Genomic DNA, 22,863 nt, shown 5'->3' with positions numbered 1-22,863 from the left:
TAAAACGGGGGGGGGGGGGGGTGTCACAGCTATGGACTCAGCTGCACAGCAGATTCAGCAATTGCATTCATGAATATGCACGTGTCAGATAATTATTATTTGATTATGGCTGTATTTAACTCCCTCCTTTCCGTTGTAGCGCTTGTCAAGACTTGAGCAAAGCTCAGCAACGTTACGCCGCCTGTTTGCATTCGGCCTTGCCTGAGAATAGTGGGCTGCTGAGTCGAATGACACTGAGGACTAGCGGTATTCATTTTATATGTAGATATTCCTTTCAGCCGTGGTGTTTTCCTTTTGAGAGTTTTAGTTAGTGGCCCTGTTTGGCCTAACGTTTATTGTTTTCTTTTTTCTCTTAAAATACCGTTCTCATTAAAGTCTGTGAACCATTGACCCACTTCAACATCTCTCTCTCTCCGCACTTGGGCCATATCTGAATGAACTGACAATGGGAGGAGGATGACAATATGAAGGGAGGAGGATGTAAACCGGCTTGAAGGTGATACATTGCAGACAAGCTGAATAAGTGACTATAAAGGCAGCAGATAAAATATAAAGTGGAACAGTATGGGTTACCCATTTTGGTACAGAGTAGGAAATTAATTTTTTAAATTTTTATTTAGAAATACAATGTGGTAACAGGCCTTTTAGGTTCTGGCCCAATGAGCCCGTGTCGCCCAATTACAGCCATGTGTCCAATTAACCTAATAATCTGTTCCTCTTTGGAATGTGGGAGGAAACCAGAGCATTTGGAGGAAACCCACGCAGTCACAGGGAGAACGTACAAACTACTTACAGGCAGCGGTAGGAATGGAACCTTGATCGCTTAGTTAGATTTACACTAACTGCTCCGCTGAATTCCGTGCTGAAAGTATTTTTAAGTGGTGAGAGAATTGGTAATGTTGGTGCTTAAATTAACCTTGTAAGCAAGTCATTAAAAGCCAACATGCAAGGAAATAAATAGCCAGCAATGCAAATGGAAAATTTCCTTTCATTGAAAGAGAATTTGTGTACAGGAGTACAAATGTCTTACTGCAGTTATATATTCAGTAGCCACTTTATTAGGTACACCTATACACCTGCTTGTTAATGCAGATATCTAATCAGTCGACTGTACTTTTTTTCCATAAATGCTGTCTGATTGCTGAGTTCCTCCAACATTTTGTGTGTGTTGCTCAGATTTCCAGGATCTTCAGATTTTCTCTTGCTTGTTATCTAATCAGCCAATCATATAGCAGCAATGCAATCCATAAAAGACATACAGATGTGGTCAATATGTTCAGTTGTTGTTTAGATCAAACATCAGAATGGGGAAGAAATGTGATCTAAATAACACTGACCGTGGAATGATTATTGGTGCCAGATGGAGCGGTTTGAGTATTTCAGTAACTGCTGATCTCCTGGGATTTTCGTGCACAGCAGTCTCCAGAGTTTACAGAGAATGGTGTGAAAAATAAAAGCCAGTGAGTGCCAGTTCTGTGGGCAGAAATAAATTGTTAATGAGAGAGGTCAGAGGAGAACAGCCAGACTGGTTCAGGCTGACAGGAAGGCGACAGTAACTCAAATAACCATGCATTACAACAGTAAAACAGAGAAGAACATCTCTGAATACAGAACATGTCAAACCTTGAAATGGATGGGCTACAGAAGGTAACTAATAAAATAGTCACTGAGTGTACAGTGTCTTGGGAAAAAGTAGTTGCATAATTTTAACTATTTGGTCTCTTAACTACTGAAAGAGTATATTTATCACAGAGTGCTTTGAAGATTCACTAGCATGGATCCAAGGATAATGGGTTTGCATATGAGGAGAGATTAACTAGATTGGGGTTGTCGAAAATAATATTTAGAAGAATGAGAGTGAACTTACAATATTATGGAGTACAATAAGCTGGAATAGAGAAGCTGTTTCCACAGCAGAAGGGTTTAGGACCAGAATAAGGGGTAGGCTATTTACGCCTGCGATGAGTAGGACTTTCTTCACACACTGAGAGGTGACCTTTTAGAATTTTTTTCTCTGGAGACTCAGTAATGGATTTCACTCCAAACAGAGATTAATAGATTTTCAGATATTAAGGGAATCAAAAGAGTCCTAAGAAGCAAGACTAATCAACACTTCCACCCACTAACTCTACCACTACTTTATTATTTCCCATCAGTCACCTTATCTACAGCCTAGTGTCACTTTATATGGACATCAATCAATCTATGTATATAAGCTATCTTATTTTATTTATATTTATTGTGTGTTTTTTAGTATTGCTATTGTGTTCTTTATCTTTTGTGTTTTTTTTTGTGCTGCATCAGATCTGGAGTAACAATTATTTTGTTCTTACTTTTGTGTACAGGAAATAACTTTAAGCAAGCTTGAATCTTTGAATATGGGATGGGAGCTGTTCAAAAAGGTGGAGCTGAGCTACAAGGTTGACCATGATTTTGAGGAATAATGGAACAGGTTAGATTGCTCCTGATGCTCTTTCTTATTTTCATATGTATAATTTAGTATAATAATAATAATAATAATTGAAAATTTATAATGATATATAATACTTAATGAGAGTATAAGACACTGGAGCAGAGCTAAGCCTCTTGGCCCATTGAGTTTTCTCCACCATTCCACCTTGGCTGATTTACTATCCCTCTCAACTCCATTCTCCTGCCTTCTCCCCATAACCTTTGACACCATTGCTAGAACGAATCAATCTCTGCTTTAAATATACTCAAAGACTTGGCCTCCACAGCCATCTGTGGCAATGAATTCCAAAGATTCACCCACGCTTTGACTAAATAAATTCTTACTCATCTCTGTTCTAAAGGGATGTCCTTGAATTCTGAGTCTGTGTCCTCCACTTCTGTTCTTCCCCACTAGAGGAAACATCCTCTCCGCATGCACTCTATCTAGGCCTTTCAATATTCGATAGTTCTCTCAGTGAGATACCCCTCATTTTTCTAAGCTCCAGCAAGTACAGTCCCAGAGCCATCTAATGCTCCTCATACTGTAGCCCTTTCAAAATGGAGACACAGGAGCCTGGAAGTGCTGGGAATCTGGGGCAACACACAGAACAATAGAGGAACTCAATGGCTCAGGCATCATCTGTGGAGGAGAGTGGACAATAGAGGTTACATGAGCAACATACATGGAATGCTGCAGGAGCTCAGCAGTCAGACTGCATCTGTAGAGATGAACAAACAGTTGATGTTTCAGGCCAAGATTCTTCATCAGGACTGGAAAGGAAGGGGAAAGATGCCAGAATAAGAAGGTGGGGGTGAAGGAGGACAAGTGAATGCAATACAGGAAGCTACGGGGGTAGGGAAGGGAGCTTAAAGTAAGAAGCTGGGAGATGATAGGTGGAAAAGGTAAAGGGCTGAAGCAGAATGAACTTGATAGGAGAGGAAATTGGACCATGGGGGAAAGGGAAGGAGGAGGGGCTCCATGGGGGGGGGGGTGATAGGCAAGTGAGGAGAAAAGGTAAGAGGCAAGCATGGGGAACTGAAGAAGAGGGAAGGGGGACGGGAAGAATTATCAGACTTTGGAGAAACCAATGTTTATGCCATCAGGTTGGAGGCTACCCAGACAGGAAATGAGGTGTTGCTTCTCCAACCTGAGAGTGGCCTCATCGTGGCAGATGAGGAGGCCGTGACAGACATATCAGAATAGGAATGGGGATAGGAATTAAAATTCTGCTTTTGACTGACAAAGTGGAGGTGCACGACAAAGTGGTTCCCCAATCAACGTCAGGTCTCAACAGTGTAGAGGAGGCCACATCAGGAGCACCGGATGCAGTAGTGACTCCAACAGATTTGCAGATGAATTTGCAGAAATTTCCAGTGGTCAACTATTTTAATTCCCGTCCCCATTTACATTCCAACACATTGGTCCATGGCCTCCACATCTGCCATAATAAGGCCACTCTCAGGTTGCAGGAACAGTACCTCATATACTCTCTAGGTAGTCTCCAACCTAATGGCATTAACATTAAATTCTCTCTTCCTGTCATTTTCTCCCCGCCCCCTTCCCTCTTCTTCAGTTCCCCACCCTGGCCTATCACCTCCCTGTGGTGTTCCTCCCCTTTCTCCTTATCTATCAATTTACTTCTTCTCCAGCTCTTAACCTTTTCTACCAATCACCTCCCAGTTTTTTACTTGATCCCCCCCCCCACCCACCTGGCATCGCCTATCACCTTCTAGGTTGTTCTCTTCCCTCTCCCCTCCATCTCCCATCTTCCCCCTTCATTTCCAGTCCTGATGAAGGGTCTTGACCCGAAAAGTTGACTGTTTTTTTAACTCCATAGATGCTGCCTGCCCCACCACTGAGTTCCTCCAGCAGTTTGTGTGTGTTGCTCTGGATTTCCAGCAACAGCATAATCTCTTGTGTTTATAATTGACATTATAAGCCAATGCAATCAAGAAGAAGAGTCTCGACCTGAAATGTCGCCTGACCAATTCTCTCCATAGATCCTATCCTGCTTAGATGCCTTGCAACCTATTGTATGCCTGTAGTAAATTTTCCCTGTCAAACTTTATTCTGTTATTTTTTCCCCACGTACTACCTCAATGTGCTGTGGTAATGAAATGGTCTGTATTGGTGGTATAGAAAACAAATTTTGTTCACTGTACCTTGGTACCTATAACAATAATAAGCCAATTCAATTCTATATTGCATTTCAGTCCAGGAAAATACAACAACTTCACCATAGCATTATGCCAACATGTAATTTATTGACTATAATTCATTAATTTTAATTTGTGTATTTACATTCAAAATATTAAGCTCATGAATTGCACACTTTCAGTTTAAATAGTGCCTGTTTTTGTAAGGGGGTAAGTCCTTGGTTGACAATCGATCTCAGTATCTATAATTCTTCATTAAGATCTGAAATATTAGAGGCTGCAAAAAAATATCACAGCGATAACATAAATAACTTGGTATTATAGAGGCTGGTGATTTTTTTCCCATTCATTGGAGCAGCTTTGGGAACAGACTGGAGAGGGGCTGCAGTAATCTATCTCCATTACCATCACTGAAATAGGTTCTGCCACATTACCTTGTAGAGATAATCAATATTTCTGCTTGACCCTAAAGGTCTGTTGGCATTTTAATGTGTCCCAATTGAAATTTCAGCGCCGGGAACAAGGCTCCTGTCACCAGCCCCAAGGATATCTGAATCTGAAAGTAAATGCCAAACAAAAAGATAACATACAGAATTGTTCAGATAAAAAATCTGCATTTTATTCTTTTACTAATGAATTAACCAGTCATATCTTTAAGGAACATGAATCATAAAATCTTACCTGATGGTACTGCAGAAACATCTGTTTATTGTCCCCCATCTGCCAGTGAGAAAATCTGCAAATGATCTAATGAAGGCCCTGGCAGCTATTCTGGGTTTTCATCACACATCTGTGATATTTTTGTGAGTTGTGAAATAATGTTATACGATCACTTCCAACAGCTTTAAATCAGTGCAACTGACCTAGCTCAGCCTTGCAAGGAGGAAAGTACTGACCGGGGGAAGGGTTTGCTGGGCAGTAAGGATAGTTCCAGCCATTGGACCTTCAAAATATCAAAACAAGCAAGCGATATCTGAGAAAGCTCAGAAGAGATGAGGTTAAGATGTCAAAGTTATTACAATTATTTATTGCAGTACTCTTGTGCTCAAAAGAAACAAGAACAATGAACGTAGAACAGTACAGCACGTGAGCAGGCCATTTGGCCCGCAATGTTGTGTGGAACTAGCTAAAGAGCAAATTAAAAATACGCACACACTCAGCCCTTCTACCTAAACCATGTCCGTATCCCTCCACCTTTGTTACATGCATGTGCCCATCTAAATGTCTCTTAAAAGCCTCCAATGTATTTGCCTCTACCCCCGCACCAGGCAGCCCATTCCAGGTATCCATCTCTCTGAGTAGAAAACTTACCCCTCACATCCCCCTTGAACCTACCCCCTCTCACCTTCAATGCATGCCCTCTGCTATTAGACATTTCAACCCTAGGAAACAGATACTCCCTGTCTATGCCTCTCATAATCTTGTAAACCTTAGTCAGATTTCCTCTCAGCCTCCGACGCTCCAGAGAAAACAACCCAAGTTTATCTAGCATAAGACATGAGAAAAATAAATTTTCAGCATGCGAGAATAAAGGAAACATCAACATCCTGGAGTTATTCCCAAATCTGGTTTATTAAATATTTTATTGACTTTTTGACACATGAGTGATATCCTATTAGATGAAAAATGTTGATGCATTATTTTACAAAATAGTGATTTGGGGATGCTTATTGTACCACTGCAATAAATTAGGATCCCAATGTATTATTTTAGTGAGTCACAGACTGACGGGTAGGTTCTGATTTCTCTCTATTGTTTGTCATTCCATTGTGAAATTTACTTCACATTGACCCTGCATGTTCAGGCAACATCGTCCATGGATTGATGCTGTACTGTCAAAGTTATAGTTGAGTTTTTTGTCTTAAGCACAAATACTGTACATGTATGTACCGATACAATGAAAAGCTTAATTACAGCAACGTCAGATAAACAACATTCACAAGGAAAACATATATTAAACATGAATTATCCAAGAAAGAGCACAATTAGAGCAAAAAAAAGTCCGTCGTATTGCACAGTGGTCACAGTGGTCATAATGTTGCTACACTAAGACAGTGATGGGGGATGATCAGGCTGATTCAAGAACTGAATGGATGAAGGGAAGTAACTGTTCTTGAACTTAGTGGTGTGGGGCTTCAGGCTTCTGTACCACCTGATGGAAGCTCTGAGAAGGTGACATGGGCTGAATGGTGGAGATCTTTGTTGACAGACACACACAAAATGCTGGAGGAACTCAGCCGGTCAGGCGGCCTCTATGGAGAGGAATAAACAGTCAACATTTCGGGCCAAGACCCTTCGTTGAGCCAGCATCTCCTGTAGACATTACTGATGGTGGAAAGGAATGTGGGCAGAGTCCACTGTTGTCTACAGCTCCTCACATTCCTGTGTATCCAAATCACTGCATCATACCATGATGTATCCAGTCGCAATACTTTCAACAACACATTTGTGGAAGTTTGTCAGATTGTTAGAGGACTGTGGCTTCTATTTTCAGCCCAAGGTGTCAAAGAATAGAATGGTGCAACTTTCTTCCCTAATAAATTTGGATTAACATGCCAATATGAGGGGTGTTCACCATGTCCAATTATTACCTGGATGTCACTGTGAAACAGTTTAACTTATTAGCAGGTTATCTTGTCTTGTCCATACTGCACCAACCGCCGCCACTGGGCTAAAAACGTGCTGAAACAATGTGTGGTTAAGGGCCTTGCTCAAGGACACACAAGCTGCCTTGGTTGAGGCTCAAACTAACAACCTTCAGATCACCAGCCCAAAGCCTTAACCACTTGGCCATGTGCTAACACACATGGTTGTTAGCATAGGGGCAACTTCCCATGGGATTCTGTTTTTTGCACCATTTGACTGTGATAGAGGACAAGAGCCCGCAGGAGGAAGTCTGGTTTCTAAGCATGTCCTTTTTCTATTAGAAATTCTTTGCAGCCTCAGTTTACAACAAATAACAAAAAATAAATGTCCTCATCTTCCAGCTGATGAGAAAGTTCCAGTGACAAAAATCGTACTGCTTGTTGGTCTCAGTTCTCCTGGAGTATTGGGAATGACACATTGCTTCATTGGCATTGTGAACATATTCATTGCTAGTCTTTGGGTCATGACTGCCAAAGAAATGATGTCTTCCCACATTTTAAAACTTTTCTGCATTGAATTCTAAGTTTGCAATCCACCTGTATCCTTCACTTCTCACCTTCCCTCCTCCAGATGGACATGTAACATGAAGGACATCAAAAATCAAGGCTATGTATATGTTAAGGGCTATTAGTTCAGCTGCTGCATTACTACATGGACACTGAAGAAGGGTGTCTGCTTGAAACATCAACACTTTGTCTTATGGTCTTATAGCCCATGCGTTGCTGGCTAAGTTGCCTTTCCAATGGTGTGATGGCAGAGTAGGAAGACAGCAAGCAGCAGAATCTTTGAAAGGGAAGCTTAATTTTTGAAGAGCTTTTAGAAATGATGGCAATAGGTGTTTGAGTGGGGTGAAAGGATGCTCTTGCAGCAGGGGGTTTAGATGGATACTCTGACAGAATTTGTGAAGCTGGCAGTAAAGAAGGGATTCCAAGAGCAACGTACACCATTTACTGTCCACATTGCCAACTCTTGCCCTTTTTTTTAGATTTCACATAATTTCTGTTCCTAATTCTTGCACCAACCCATATTAACCCATCTGCCAATTCTCAGTAAATTCATCAGGGATTAATTGATCCCTGAAACATAGCAGGTAGTCATTCTCAGGAAAGTGCTGTCTATTACTGGCCAGTGGTGTAGTGGCATCAGCACTGGACTTTGAGTTCAAATCCAGCTGGCTCGTCACACACTTCCCGCCCATGCTGGGTTGAGTGTCGAGCTAACAACTCTCGGCCTTGTAAAGAACAGACAAATGCGAAGGAAGCGGCAAAAATGCTGCCCAATGTGTCACAAGGCGCGGAAAGGAACAACAAGCAGTAAGACACTTTCCAGGCCAACAAGTCCACACTGCCCAGTTACACCGTCCAATTAACCTACTAACTGGTGCATCTTTGGAATGTGGTAGGAAACCAGAGCACCCAGAGGAAACCCACGCGGTCACAGGGAGGACGTACAAACTCGTTACAGTGGCAGGAAATGAACCTGGGCAGATGGCACTGTAATAGCATTATGCTACAGTGCCACCCCAACGTGTTGTATGTTACCATTTAAAAACATATTATCCAGAACAATATATTTACCTCCCACCCCCATACATTGCACTCTCTGTGTGCAGTGTAATGACTGCATTACCACAGGTGTTTTGCTATGAATGCAGCAATCTAAAATAAATATTTGAGATGGGATTTTAAACTTGCCCTTCTGCTCAATCTCATTTACATTTGCAGCAGCACTGAAGCAGTGCTGTATTTTACAAGGTATTTTGTATTTATATTTGGTTCTAGAAATATTCTTTACAATATATAAGTGCCTACTCTCATAATGTAATCCTCTTTGATGCCATTCATCAACATCCTTGGCTTGATTAAAGTGCTCCAGGCTATTCAGTCTTCTATGATAGTTGCAACCTCACTGTTTTGGTCTCGGTTCTATTTTTCAAGACTTGCATGAAACCTTTTGTAGCTTCAGTTAATAAAAATCTATCGATCTCAGTCTTGAAAGCTGCAATTATCCCTGCTTCAGATTTTCACTACCATTTGTGTAGAAAATGTGCCTCCTGATTTCACTCCCTGACATCTATCTCTAATTGTAAAATTCTGCACCCTGGTTGAAGAATACACATCCAATAAAATGATTCTTCTGGATCTTTTAAATGCATTCAACTTTTAAAACATCTGGATTAGATTGAACATGAGTCTTCTATTCATGAAGAATACAAGGCCCTTATGTGCAAGTAGTCTTCACAACTCTACACTTTAATCTTCTAATCTCATTGTTTGAGTTGTATGGATGAGAGCAAAATTGCGACCCGCTATGATATTTACCCTCAACCACAAACCCTGTACTTCACCCATCACTGATGTCCTGCTGTCCCTGGTAATCAGCAGACGTACATGTCACTACCCTGATGGGTGAACTTTGTCAAACGTCTATAGATGTGTAGTGAAACTGTATTGACTGGGTGCATTACAGCCTGGTATGGGAACATCAATACCTTTGATCTGAAAATCCTACAAAAGGTGGTAGATTCTGCCCAGTACGTCATGGATAAAGCCCTCCCAACCATTGAGCACATCTACATGAAACGCTGTTGTAGGAAAGTAGATGCATCATCAAAGATCCTCACCACCCGGGCCATGTTCTTATTTCGCTACTGCATCAGGCAGAAGGTACAAGAGCACAGGACCAGCACCACCAGGTTCAAGAACACTTATTACTCCTCAACTATCAGGCTCTTGAACAAAAGTGGATAACTACACTCATCTATTGAGATGTTTCCACAACCAGTGATCTCACTTTAAGGATTCGTTATCTTGTTATTTCATGCTCTCATTATTTATTGCAATTTATTTATAATTGTATTTATACAGTTTTTTGTCTTCTATGTTCTAGCTCTTTCACTGATCCAGTTTACAGTTACTATTCTATAGATTTGCTAAGTGTAACCACAGGTAAAAGAATCTCAGGGTCATATGTGGTGACATGTATGTACTCTGATAGTAAATTTTACTTCGAACTTTGAATATTTCATTGAAGGCAGTAATGCAAAATGGATGGTGTACCATTGTTTATCCTGTAGCATCTCCCGTCTGTTATAAATTGCACCCAATATGCAAGATCAAAGGGCACTACTGGGACAGTATTGAAAAGGGCATAGAAATGGATATTACTGGGACTAAAGTGAACTGGGCACAGAAAGACAGCCAGATCGATACTGTTCTTTTCTCTAATGCTTGACTCTTTGTCAAATGGCATGAGCCAGATTACCAGCCCATTGACAAACAGTATCTGTGGGTTTGAAGAAGGCTAGAGGGCGCAGTTGAATGAAATGCAAAATTATGCAACCAATAGAGCGTAGGCAGCGGCCATTCAACCCATCAAATTCATGTTTGCTCCTTATGGAGCAATCTATTCCACCTTGGAAAGCTTGAATAGATTAAGACTTTATTCCCAGGAATGTAGGATAATTTTCAAAATCAGAATCAGGTTTATTATCAACGGCATGCGTTGTGAAATTTGTTAACTTAGCAGCAGCAGTTCAATGTAATACATAATATAGAAGAAATAAATAATAAATAAATAAGTAAATCAATTACAGTATACGTATATTAAATAGATTAAAATTCATGCAAAAAACAGTAATAATACGTATTAAAGAAGTGAGGCAGTGTTCAGGGTTCAATGACCATTTAAGAATCGGATGACAGAGGGGAAGAAGCTGTTCCTGAATCACTGAGTGTGTAGCTTCAGGCTTCTACCTGATGGTAACAATGAGAAAAGGGAATGCCCTGGGTGCTGGAGGTCCTTAATAATGGACGCTGCCTTTTTGAGACACCGCTCCTTGAAGATGTCCTGGGTACTTTGTAGGCTAGTACCCAAGATGGAGCCGATTAAATTTACAACCCTCTGCAGCTTCTTTCAGTCCTGTGCAGTAGCCCCCCCACTACCCCACCACATACCAGACAGTGATGCAGCTTGTCGGAATACTCTCCATGTTACATCTATAGAAGTTTTTGAGTGTATTTGTTGACATGCCAAATCTCTTCAAACTCCTAATGAAGTATAGTCGCTGTCTTGCCTTCATATCTGCATTAATATGTTGGGACCAGGTTAGAACCTCAGAGATCTTGACACTCAGGAACTTGAAGCTGCTCACTCTCTCCACTTCTGATCCCTCTGTGAGGATTGATATGTGTTTCTTTGTCTTACCCTTCCTGAAGTCCACAATCAGCTCTTTTGTCTTACTGACATTGAGTATCAGGTTGTTGCTGCGGCACCATTCCACTAGCTGGCATATCTCAATCCTGTTTGCCCTTTCGTCACCACCTGAGATTCTACCAATAATGATTGTATCATCAGTAAATTTATAGATAGTATTTGAGCTATGCCTAGCCAAACAGTCATGGGTATAGAGAGAGTAGAGCAGTGGGCTAAGCACACACCCCTGAGGTGCTCCTTGTCAGCGAGGAGGAGATATTATCACCAATCCACACAGATTGTGGTCTTCCAATTATGAAGTCGAGGATCCATTTGCAGAGGGAGGTACAGAGGCCCAGGTTCTGGAACTTCTCAAACAGGAATGGATAATTTTTATAGAAGTATATAAAATTAGATAAGGTAAATGCAAGCAGGCATCTTTCACTGAGACTGGGTGAGACTAGAACTAGATGTTATGGGATAAGGGCGAAAGGTGAAGTGTTTAAGTGGAACCTGAGGGAGATCTTCTTTGCTTAGAGGGTGGTGAGAGTGTGGAACGAGCTGCCAGTGTAAGTGGTGGATGCAGATTTAATTGCAACATTTAAGAGAAGTTTAAATAAATACATAGATAGGAGGGGTATGGAGGGCTATGGTCCAGATGCAGGTTGATGCCACTAGGCAGAATAAGAGTTTGGCAGGAACTAAGTGGGATGAATGGCCTATTTCTGTGCCGTAGTGCTCTATGACTCTTTGACTCGATTCCCTTAATCCTTCCTTTTAACCCTGTAGATATCTTTCTCTCATGCTTGTCTAACTCCCTTTACAAAGCCTGAGTGGTTCTGTTTCCATTGATCCTGCAGCCAGTGAACTCTATCCTCTGAAAGAGAAAAAAAAGTTTTTCACATACTCCTTAATATAACCAAGACATTTCCCTAAGTATCCAGTAGCATGGATGAATGCTGAATATGCAAATATGTTTGTAATGAGATAAACATCATAGTTAAATTACAATTCATTAACATAGCATAGAAAACAATTATTGGTTTGACTGCAGGACATTTGAAAGATTAATTATTTAACAACTGATAGGGAGCACCCATTTACACTGATTATTGCTCTGAACTAATTCAGATCTTCACTTACAATAATAGTGTGTCACAATGCGACTGTAGAGGTATCCATCATGGTCCCCAGATCAATGGAAAATGAAGCATTTAATTCCACAAGGTTATACAATGAAGGCAGTCAAAGGAATTTCACGAGTTGCCAGAACAAGTTTGCTGCAATTTGCTGTTCAAGGTATTAGCATAGTAATCAAATAATTCAATTTATTAGCCAAGTGCTTCTTAAAATATTATAGCAATGAGATTGAATAGCGCAGTATGATAGAGGGGAGGAGGGGTGATGTTGTATTGGTGTATGTACGTGTTTATTGAATGGGGATTGTAATTCTTTTCCCTTTAATGAGAAATCGAGTTTCTTTAATGTGATGCAAATCTTTCGCAATTTCCTTTCAGCTTTTGGACGGGTGTAGCAGTTCATCTGCCCATCATTTCGAAGTCAGACCAGCTAAGCTATGACAGCTAGAACAGAGAGAACACACACAAAATGCAGGAGGAGCTCAGCAAGTCAGGCAGCATCTGCGCAGAAGGATAAACATACAGTTCGGACCAAGATCCATCATCAGGACTGGAAAGGAGGGTCTCGGCCCAAAATATCAGCTGTTTATTCCTCTTCATTGATGCTGCCTGACTGGTTGAGTTTCTCCAACAGTTTCTGTGCATTGCTTAAGATTTCCAGCATCTGCAGAACATCTTGTGTTTAGACCACTGTTAAGCTCTTGCATCCCCTCCAAACTCTTGACCACCACCAAGTAAGAAGGACAAGAAGAGCTGGTGCATGGAGGCACCGCATCACCAATTTCCCCTCGAGTTCATACATTATCCTGACTTCGGTGTCCATTGGTTCTTCTTTGGTCATTATGAGGATTGGTCATCTTCACTTTGTGGGTTGGTGGACTGAGGCCCATCACCACCTCTACATTTAGGGGTGATCAGTGATGTCAGTTTGTCAGTGACTCCACAACATGAAGACTACATTCAAAAATATCAACTCCAACAATGGAGCAAAACCTTAATTGCATTCATTAAGGGGAAACTGGTTTGAAATGTACTCTCGCTGCTGCTTCTTCTCTAAGTACTTTATGTCCCAACTGTACATTTTGTTCTGCTCTGAAGTAGGTTTCATCACAAGTCTCATGCATGAGATTCTTGAGCCACTTACTCATTTGGAGTATGTAAAGTGATTTTTTTTCCTGCTGTTTTTTTCAGATTCAGATTAATTTATCACATGTACATCAAAATGGGTTATTTGCATTAACAACCAACACACCGAGGGATGTGCTGGAGGCAGTTTGCAAGGGTCGTCATACATTCCAACGCCAGGCTAGCATGCCCTCTGTGCTTGGCAGAACAATACAACAGAGCATACCAAGCGAGCAGTGACAAACAAGCCCCACACATACATACACTGTCCTCTAACCCCAAGACAGCCCTTTTCATTACCCACTAGCCTCTGGTAGACTCATGGAATCACAGGCATTGGGTCTTTGACTTCCCCATGGACTTGCAGAGACTCCCATTAGGTCTTGACTTCTGGACTTCCGATCGAACTCAAGATTGCCTTCTTTTAGGTGGACTAAAGCCATTTCATTGGTTTGTCTAAGAGCAGGCCATCTATGGAGCTCTGAGAAAGCATTTGCACTTGCTAGACATCAGCCCAATATTTACGGAGACAATTCCTCATCTCCCCTCAACTAACTGACTGCACTGGGGATTCAGACATGATTACCTTAATGCAAACTCAGAAGTTTACTCCATTTCTACCTTCTTGGGATTTTATTTGAATGTTGAGTTGGTTCAGTATCAGCATATATAACGTTGTTGCACAAACCATCCTTACAGATAATTTCACAATGTAAATGCATTGACATAGTTCAAGGGAAAAGCAAAAACAGAATGCAGAATATCGTGTTACATTTGCGGAGAAGGTGTAGTGCAGTCAGAGAGTAGAGTGCAAGGGTCAAGATGAGGTAGATTGTAAGATCAGAAGTTCATCTTTAACATACAAGAGGTACACTCTAGAATCTTATAACACTGGGAACCTGGTGAATATGTTTTCAAGCCCATGTATCTTTGCCTAATTGAATGGAGATGAACAGAGAATGACTTGGGTGTGAGTAATCTTTGATTGTGCTGCCTGCTTTTCCAGGGCAGCAGAAGATTAAACAGAGTCCTTGGAGGACAAGCTGGTTTTCATGAAGTACCTATTCACAACGGCATTCACAAGTCTCTGCAGTTTCTTGTGGTCTTGGACAGAGCAGTTTCCATTCCAAGCTGCAATGCATTAGTTAAGAGGAAATATTTTTCTTTTAACAACCGTGTATAATTTTAAGGGCATTAGAACAGAGCTGTTAATTACTGGGAAATGGGCTAGAGGCTTGGGGGAGCTGTTATTCAGCATCCTGTCAGTACCATTGGCAAGAGACTTTTCAATAAGAATTTCTCTTGTCTAAAACTCATTTTTCGCCTCTCAAGTACCTTGGCAGACACTTACTACCTATAAAATGACATTAATACTGCTCTGGAGAGTGAGAAACTGTAGGAAATCAAGCTGAGCTACGATCTTTTCCCATTGGATGTGTACATTGATTCTGAAAGTCTGATTTACAGGTCCATCACATTAATACTGAGTATCTGCGAATGTCACCATGAATGGTTGTTAAAACCTGAGTGACCGATGTTTACCAGTTATTGAAATCTGTCTTTCTTGTCTGGTCTATAAGTAATTTCTATTCCATACCATTCCATTGGACTTCAAATTTAACTCAGAAACAATGTCGTCTTGCAGTTCAGAATGTAGACAAAAGAACACAAAGTTGGACCAATCTTTTAACCTACCTTAAGATCAATCTAACCCCTTCTTCCCACATAGTGCTCTGGATATAGAAGGAATGAGCAATTTCAAGTTCTTGGGTGTCGATATCTCTGAGGATCTAACCTGGACCCAACATATCGATGCAGCTACAATGAAAGCAAGACAGTGGCTATATTTCATTAGGGGTTTGAGGAGATTTGGTATGTTACCTAAAATACTCACAAATTTCCAGAAGATGTACTGTAGGGAGCATTCTAACTGGCTGTATCACCATCTGGTATAAGGGGCGGCCTACTGCACAGGATTGGAATAAGCTGCAGAGTTGTAAACTTAGTCAGCTCCATCATGGGCACTAGTCTTCGCAGTATCCAGTCTTGTCAAAGGCAGATCGTGCCTTACAAGCCTGATTGAATTCTTTGAGCATGTGACTAAACATATTGATGAATGTAGAGCAGTAGGTGTAGTTTATATGGGTTTCAGCAAGCTTTTTGATAAGGTACCCCATGCAAGGCTGATTGAGAAAGTAAGGAGGCTTGAGATCCAAGGAGACATTGCTTTGTGGGTTCAGAATTGGCTTGCCCACAGAAGGCAAAGAGTGGCTGTAGATGGGTCAAATTCTGCATGGAGGCTGGTGACCAGTGGTGTGCCTCAAGGATCTGTTCTGGGACCCCCACTCTTTGTGATTTTTATAAATGACCTGGATGAGGAAGTGGAGGGATGGGTTAGTAAATTTGCTGATGACACAAAGGTTGGAGGTGTTGTGGATAGTGTGGAGGGCTGTCAGAGTTTACAGCGGGACATTGATAGGATGCTAAAGTGGGCTGAAAAGTGGCAGATGGAGTTCAACCCAGACAAGTGTGAGGTGGTTCATTTTGGTAGGTGAAATATGGTGGCAGAATATAATGGTAAGACTCTTGGCAATGTGGATGATCAGAGGGATCTTGGGGTTCGAGTCCATAGGACACTCAAAGCTGCTATGCAGATTGACTCTGTGGTTAAGAAGGCATACGGTGCATTGGCCTTCATCAATCGTGGGATTGAGTTTAGGAGCCGAGAGGTAATGCTGCAGCTATATAGGACCCTGGTCAGACCCCACTTGGAGTACTGTGCTCAGTTCTGGTCGGCTCACTACAGGAAGGATGTGGAAACCATAGAAAGGGTGTAGAGGAGATTTACAAAGATGTTGCCCAGATTGGGGAGCATGCCTTATGAGAATAGGTTGAGTGAACTTGGCCTTTTCTCCTTGGAATGACAGAGGATGAGACGTGACCTGATAGAGGTGTATAAGATGATGAGAGGCATTGATCGTGTGGATAATCAGAGGCTGTTTCCCAGGGATGAAATGGCTAACACAAGAGGGCACAGTTTTAAGGTGCTTGGAAGTAGGTACAGAGGATATGTCAGGGGTAAGTTTTTTATGCAGAAAGTGGTGAGTGCGTGGAATGGGCTGCTGGCGACGGTGGTGGAGGCGGATATGATAGGGTCTTTTAAAGACTCCTGGTAAGGTACATGGAGGTTAGAAAAATAGAGGGATGTGGGTAACCCTAAGTAATTTCTAAAGTAAGGACATGTGTGGCACATCAGTGTGGGCCAAAGGGCCTGTATTGTGCTGTAGGTTTTCTATGTCTCTGTGACATCTTCAAGGAGCGATCATTCAATAAGTCGGCATCCATCATTAGGGACCCCCATCACTGAGGACATGCCCTCTTCTCATTGCTACCATGAGGAAGAAGGTACAGAAGCCTGAAGACACACACTCAATAATTCAGGAGCAGCTTCTTCCCCTCTCCCATCCAATTTCTGAATGGACATTGAACCTATGAACACTACCACACTTATAAAAAAAAAAATTCTATTTTTACACTACTTATTTAGATAGATAAATATACTTACTGTAATTCATAGATTTTTTCTTATTCGTTAGTATTATGTATAGCGTTGTACTGCTGCTGCAAAGTTAACAAATTTCATGACATAAGCTGGTGATATTAAATCCTATCCTGATTCTGAATTTTTTCAACCATGTGCCTATTTCAGAGCCTCTAGTGTAGCTGCCTCTCCTACCTCCCCTGCTAGCACGTTCCATAATCCCCATGCTTTCCTCCAGTCACCTTAAAAATATGCCTCCTCATATTAGCCATTTTCACCATAGGGAAAAGGCACTGGCTGTCTACGCCTCGTATCGTCTTATGAAGTACCAATGGTTTACAAGTAGCTCTGCAGAATAAAGCTGTGCCAATGCTGACCCAACAATATACCTCACAAATGTGCTTGACTTGCTGAATTCCTCCAGCAGATTAGAAACGTGAAAAATTCTGCAGTAGATGAAAATCCAGAGCGCGTGCGTGCACACACACGCACACGCGCGCGCACACACACGCACACACACACACACACACACACACACACACACACACACACACACACACACACACACACACACACACACACACACACACACACACACACACACACACACACACACACACACACACACACCTGGAAGAACGCAGCAGGTCAGACAGCATCTATGGAAGTTAATAAACAATTGATGTTTCGGGCCGAAATCCATCATCGGGACGATATTCCTCCAGCAGGTTGTTTGTTGCTTCAGACTCCAACACCAGCACTCTTCCCTGTCCCCTGACTTTGCCTAGTTTTGGTGGAAGGTATCAGTGCTAACTTTTTCTCTCCTTATGGATACTGCTGAATATTCAGAAACATTTCTGATATCTATTACAACAGATAGTGCTTTGTTTAACATTTTGTTTGGAAATAGAGCACATCTGACTATGTAGCTCCTTGGAACTACTGCCCCAGAGTTTAAGCCTAAATCTTTGTGCTGAGTGTGTTGGTGTCAGAGTGGAGTTTGAAGGCACAAGCTCTGAAACAAGGTGGCAAGCCAGTTTAAGAAATCCAGCTTAAGCAGCCTTGCCTCTCTCTGCTACCTTTCTCAAACAGCTGTGGACAGGCAATAAATGTTCTCCTTTGTGGTAACACCCACATCTTGACAATGAATCAATCAATTTCAGAATCAGAAAGCCAAATTATAATGCAAGCCTTTACATGAGTACTTTTATTACCCATGTAATTTTATCGAAAATTACCTCCCAGTTAGGATTTGGCTGGTATAGTGATTGAGCTGTTCTTCTAGCAAGTCATGGGCCTGGAATAATGATTTCAAGATTTGGCTTCAAATCCCAAAATGCCACCTAGGGCATTTTGTATTCAGTTAGCTAAAATATTTGGGAAGTTACTGACATGATGAAGGAAGTCATGAACATTGCCTGAGATGGAGGACTTTCATTGCTGCTCTAAATGCTACTGACATAATGGGCAAAAGAGAGAGAGAGAGAAATAAAGTATTTAGGAATAAAAGTGAGTAGGGAGCAACATAGCCAGAAGTGACCATGGAACTGTAAATAGTCCAGTGATTAGGCTAGGATTAAATTGCAGGACTGCGGGGTGGCATGGCTCGAAAGGCCAGAAGGGCCTGTTCTACACCGTACCTCAATAACTAAAAAAAATCACACACAAATGCTGGAGGAACGCAACAAGTCAGGCAGCATCTGTGGAGAGGAATAAACAGTCAGTCAGAGACTCTTCATCAGGACTGGAAAGGAATGAGGAAGGAGCCAGAATAAGGAGGGAGGAGGGAAGGAGTACAAACTGACCGGTGATAGGTAAAGCCCGGTGAGAGTGGAAGGTAGGTCGGTGGGGCAGGGGGAGGTGAAGTGAGAAGCTGGGAGGTGGTAGGTTGAAGAGGCAAAGGGGCTGAAGAAGAAGGAAGTTTGATAGATGAAGAGGGTGGACCATGGCAGTGAGGGAAGGAGGAGGCATTATAGGGAGGTGATGGGCAGGTAGGGAAAAGAGAAGAGATGAAAAGGAAACTAGAATGGGGAATGGAAAAAGAGAGAAGGGGGGCATGGAGAAGTTACCAGAAGTTACATGAAATTGATATTCATGCCATTAGGCTTGAGGCTTCTCAGATGGACTGTGAGCCACTGGCTTGCTGGAGAAACCTATTTGGTTTGCAAATGCTCTTCAGAGAAGGAAATTTGCTATTGTTACCTTGTCTAGCTGGTATTTCACTCCAGATCAACATCAGTGTCATTGAGCAACACTACCCAATAGGCCTGAAATATCAGCCTTGCCAGTGGAACCCACGTACTGTGAATAAATAATAAAACAAATCACTATCATTGAATTGTTTTATGAAACACCAAGATTTTCCCATAAACTTGTGACCTTTTCAACGGTTTACAACTTGTATCCGGTTACTATTGAAGTTAATATCTCATTTATAGCTGACTCCTGCTATCACTGCAATTAAAGAGCAGTGGAAAATACTCTTATGGCATCAATTAGATTTGAAAGGACATCCATTAGATCTGCATTATTCTGGGTGGGATTTAGCCAGAAACAGAAGATAACTTTCACCTTCACTGTGCGGGATGAACACCAGGTAAGCAGATCACCAGCTTTTCGGAAACTAACCCGTTTTTCTTTGCACTGATTTCAGCATCTCTGGATGAACTATTCTGTTGTCCGTGACCTAGGCTGCACTTCCTTACGTAACGCCAGACACTGCTCTTCAGGAGAATGTAATGCAGTGATTGAGTCTCCTTATTAAGACATTTTATTTGGAATTAAATTTCTTCTCCTTCTTCTGTCCTCCTTTTCCTTCATTCCTTCGACCTCACTTTTTGAACTTAACTTTATTTATTTATTTTTTATTTAGAAATGCAGTGCAGAACCAACCTTTCCAGGTCAATGAGCTGCACCGCCCACAACCCACCTATTTAATCCTACCCAAATCGCAGGACAATTTAAAAGGAGCAATTAACCAACGAACCAGTATGTTGTTGAAACATGGGAGGAAGCCAGAACATCTGGAGGAAATCCATGCGCTCATGGGAAGGATGTGCAAAGTTCTTACAGACGGTGTTGGAATTAAGCTCTGAACTTTGAAGTTCCAGCCTGTAATAGTGTCACACACACTGCTACTGTGGCACCCACTTTTTGAAATGTCCATTTTTCTCTCTTTCCTTATTTTGCACAGCCCATAGCCCTCAGTATTTCTTACATCCGTCACCTATCTAAACGGTGGGCAGCACAGCAGCAGTGATTGTCGATCAGGGTTCAATGGCTGCTGTCTGTAAGCAATTTGTACATTCTGCCTGTGACTGCGTGGGGCTCCTCCTGGTGCTCCGGTTTCCGCCCACGTCCCAAAGGCACAGGGTTAGAGGTAGTAAATTGTGGGAATGCGATGTTGACTCTGGAAGCATAGCAACAGCTGTGGGTGCGCCCCTCCCCCACCCCCCACATCCTTGGTTGTTGATGTAAATGACACATTTCACTGTACAGTTCAACATTTCGATGTATAAATGACAAATACAGTGAATCTATAAATTTTAAATCTGTTTTCCTCACCTTTCTCCTGACCTTCATCACTCCCGTCTCCGGCTTGTGTCCTCTCACTTTGTCCCTTTCTCGTTCTCTCCTCCCACCCTTCTTCCCACACTCCACCCATTTGTTTTCCCACCTTCTTCCGCTCCCACCATACCTCTATTTTCCTTTAAATCTTTTCTCTGACCCTTAGTCCCCCTTCCAGCCACTCCTTCGGCCAGTTTCATTTTCACATCCGCTGTTAGTAAGCAAGGCATGCTCCAGAACTATTGTACTTTCTATACCGTGTAACTCAATATAAATCTGGCAATACTTTCATTCATCTTAAAGTTATAATGTTGTTCCTGAATAGGACAGGATCAGAGCTATACATAAAAATATCTTACACCTTTCCATCTTGTTTCAACACAGCGAAGGTTTCAAAATGGATTAATAATTACTTAAGCTCAAGATCCTCCGTTGCCATGGTCACAACTGGGACAGTTCTTTTCATCATCAAGCCTCTCTGTCTCTGTGTCAGCAGCAGATGTTTTAATAAAAGTGCGATTACATGAAATAGCAAAGGGACAACTCACTCATTGCCCATTTTTAATGGAGTCTCAGACAGCAAGTGTGCGCACATATTAATAGACGCTCTCATCCCAGCCATGACACTCTCCAAGATTGTCCAATCTATAAACACCGAGCTGCTGGTTGAGGGTAGAGTAATTTTTGTCAGTGTGATGATCTCACCAGTGAAACTGCACTTAATGGTGGGAGGGAATACAAATATGCAACAAATCCCATGTGATTATTTGGATTTGCTCTATTGAGTTGAGTTAGTTTTATAGATGGGGGGGGGCACAATTTTAGCACAATGTTAGTACAAGGATTTCTATCACCAGGAAGCAGAGCCCATCATCAAAGACCCCACCATCCAGGCCACTCTCTCTTCCTACTGCTGCAATCAGGCAAGAGGTACAGGATGCTCAGGTCCCAGGTACAGTTATTACTCTACAACCATCAGGCTTCTGAACCAGTGTGAATAACTTCACTAACTTCAACTCTGAACTGATTCCACAACCTCGGGACTTTCAAGGACTCTACAACTCATGTGCTCAATATTATTTATATACTTATTCTTTTATTTGCTCAGCTTGTCTTTTGCACATTGGTCATTTGTCAGTCTATAGCTACGTTTCTTTTCAGAAATTCTATTCCATTTCTTTTTTTCCCTGTAAATGCCTTAAAGAAAATGAATCTGATGCTGAGATACATCCTAGGATGTGTTGTGACACATCGTCAGTGATGTAACCTGTGGTCATCGGGTGTTTCATGTCTTTCAACAATAGACACTCTTGCCCAGGCGACCCAGCCCAGACTGATCAGGCCCTGTCTTGCGTCCCAACAACACTGGCTCATGGCTCACACTTCTTTGCCTGCAGCCATGTGGAGGCTCGCTCAGTAGCCTCTGTGCCAGTCCTTGTGGCTCGTTTCTTTTCAGCCCCTGTAATTCCAAGGAGAGAGTAAGTTCTGCACAGCGAGCAGCCAGCAAAACCTTTACAACCCACCTCTATAGGTTCGCATCATGCCCTCCACCCCTGTCTCTGGCACTGCTCTGCCAGCTCCTGGTATTTGGCTTTCTTACTTAATCTCAATCTGATCTTTCCAAGGCATTGTCAGTTCTACCATGATCTCCTGCTTCGAGGTTGCTCAGTGTAGTATATGGAACTATATACATACTTTGATACTTGAAACTTTGAAACTCAGTGGGTGAAAGATCCCTGGAATAGGGTGAACTTCTGTTTAGTGCTCTGTTGAATGGTACGGTCCACAGCTGAAGAGAATGTACAACCAGTATAAGACACAATTGCATTAGCTTCCCACTGGCGGGTTGCTAAATCTCCCTTGAACTATTGCTGTTGATCATACCTGCTCATCTGAACTTGAAAAACAAGAAATTTTGGCTAGATCTTCCAGTGTTGGGAGCAAACGTCTAGTCACAATGTCCCTGCTTGGTCCTTACTTTGAAGTCTTCATGCATAAATTAGTAAATTTCCTTTGCACATTTAATCAATGCTTTTGTGTCAT

The 22,863-nt window shown here is 41.9% G+C and overlaps 2 long non-coding RNA genes across 2 annotated transcripts in view; one reads left to right on the top strand and one right to left on the bottom strand.

Moving 5' to 3' along the window:
• The window catches only part of LOC140717028 (uncharacterized), a 32,125-nt gene that overhangs the window by 1,067 nt on the left and 8,195 nt on the right, over positions 1-22,863 (top strand). Inside the window, exon 2 of the long non-coding RNA XR_012096420.1 lies at positions 2,346-2,452. This is a non-coding gene — a long non-coding RNA (uncharacterized lncRNA). The remainder of the gene's footprint in view (positions 1-2,345; positions 2,453-22,863) is intronic.
• LOC140717027 (uncharacterized) lies at positions 971-20,930 on the bottom strand. The gene is made up of 4 exons (XR_012096419.1): positions 20,818-20,930; positions 19,456-19,554; positions 5,043-5,164; positions 971-1,473 (listed from the first exon to the last, which is right to left on the bottom strand). It is a non-coding gene; the product is annotated as an uncharacterized lncRNA (long non-coding RNA).

This window comes from Hemitrygon akajei, chromosome 27, assembly GCF_048418815.1.
Source record: "Hemitrygon akajei chromosome 27, sHemAka1.3, whole genome shotgun sequence".
Classification (NCBI taxonomy): domain Eukaryota; kingdom Metazoa; phylum Chordata; class Chondrichthyes; order Myliobatiformes; family Dasyatidae; genus Hemitrygon; species Hemitrygon akajei.
This window is presented reverse-complemented; position numbering and strand designations above follow the sequence as displayed.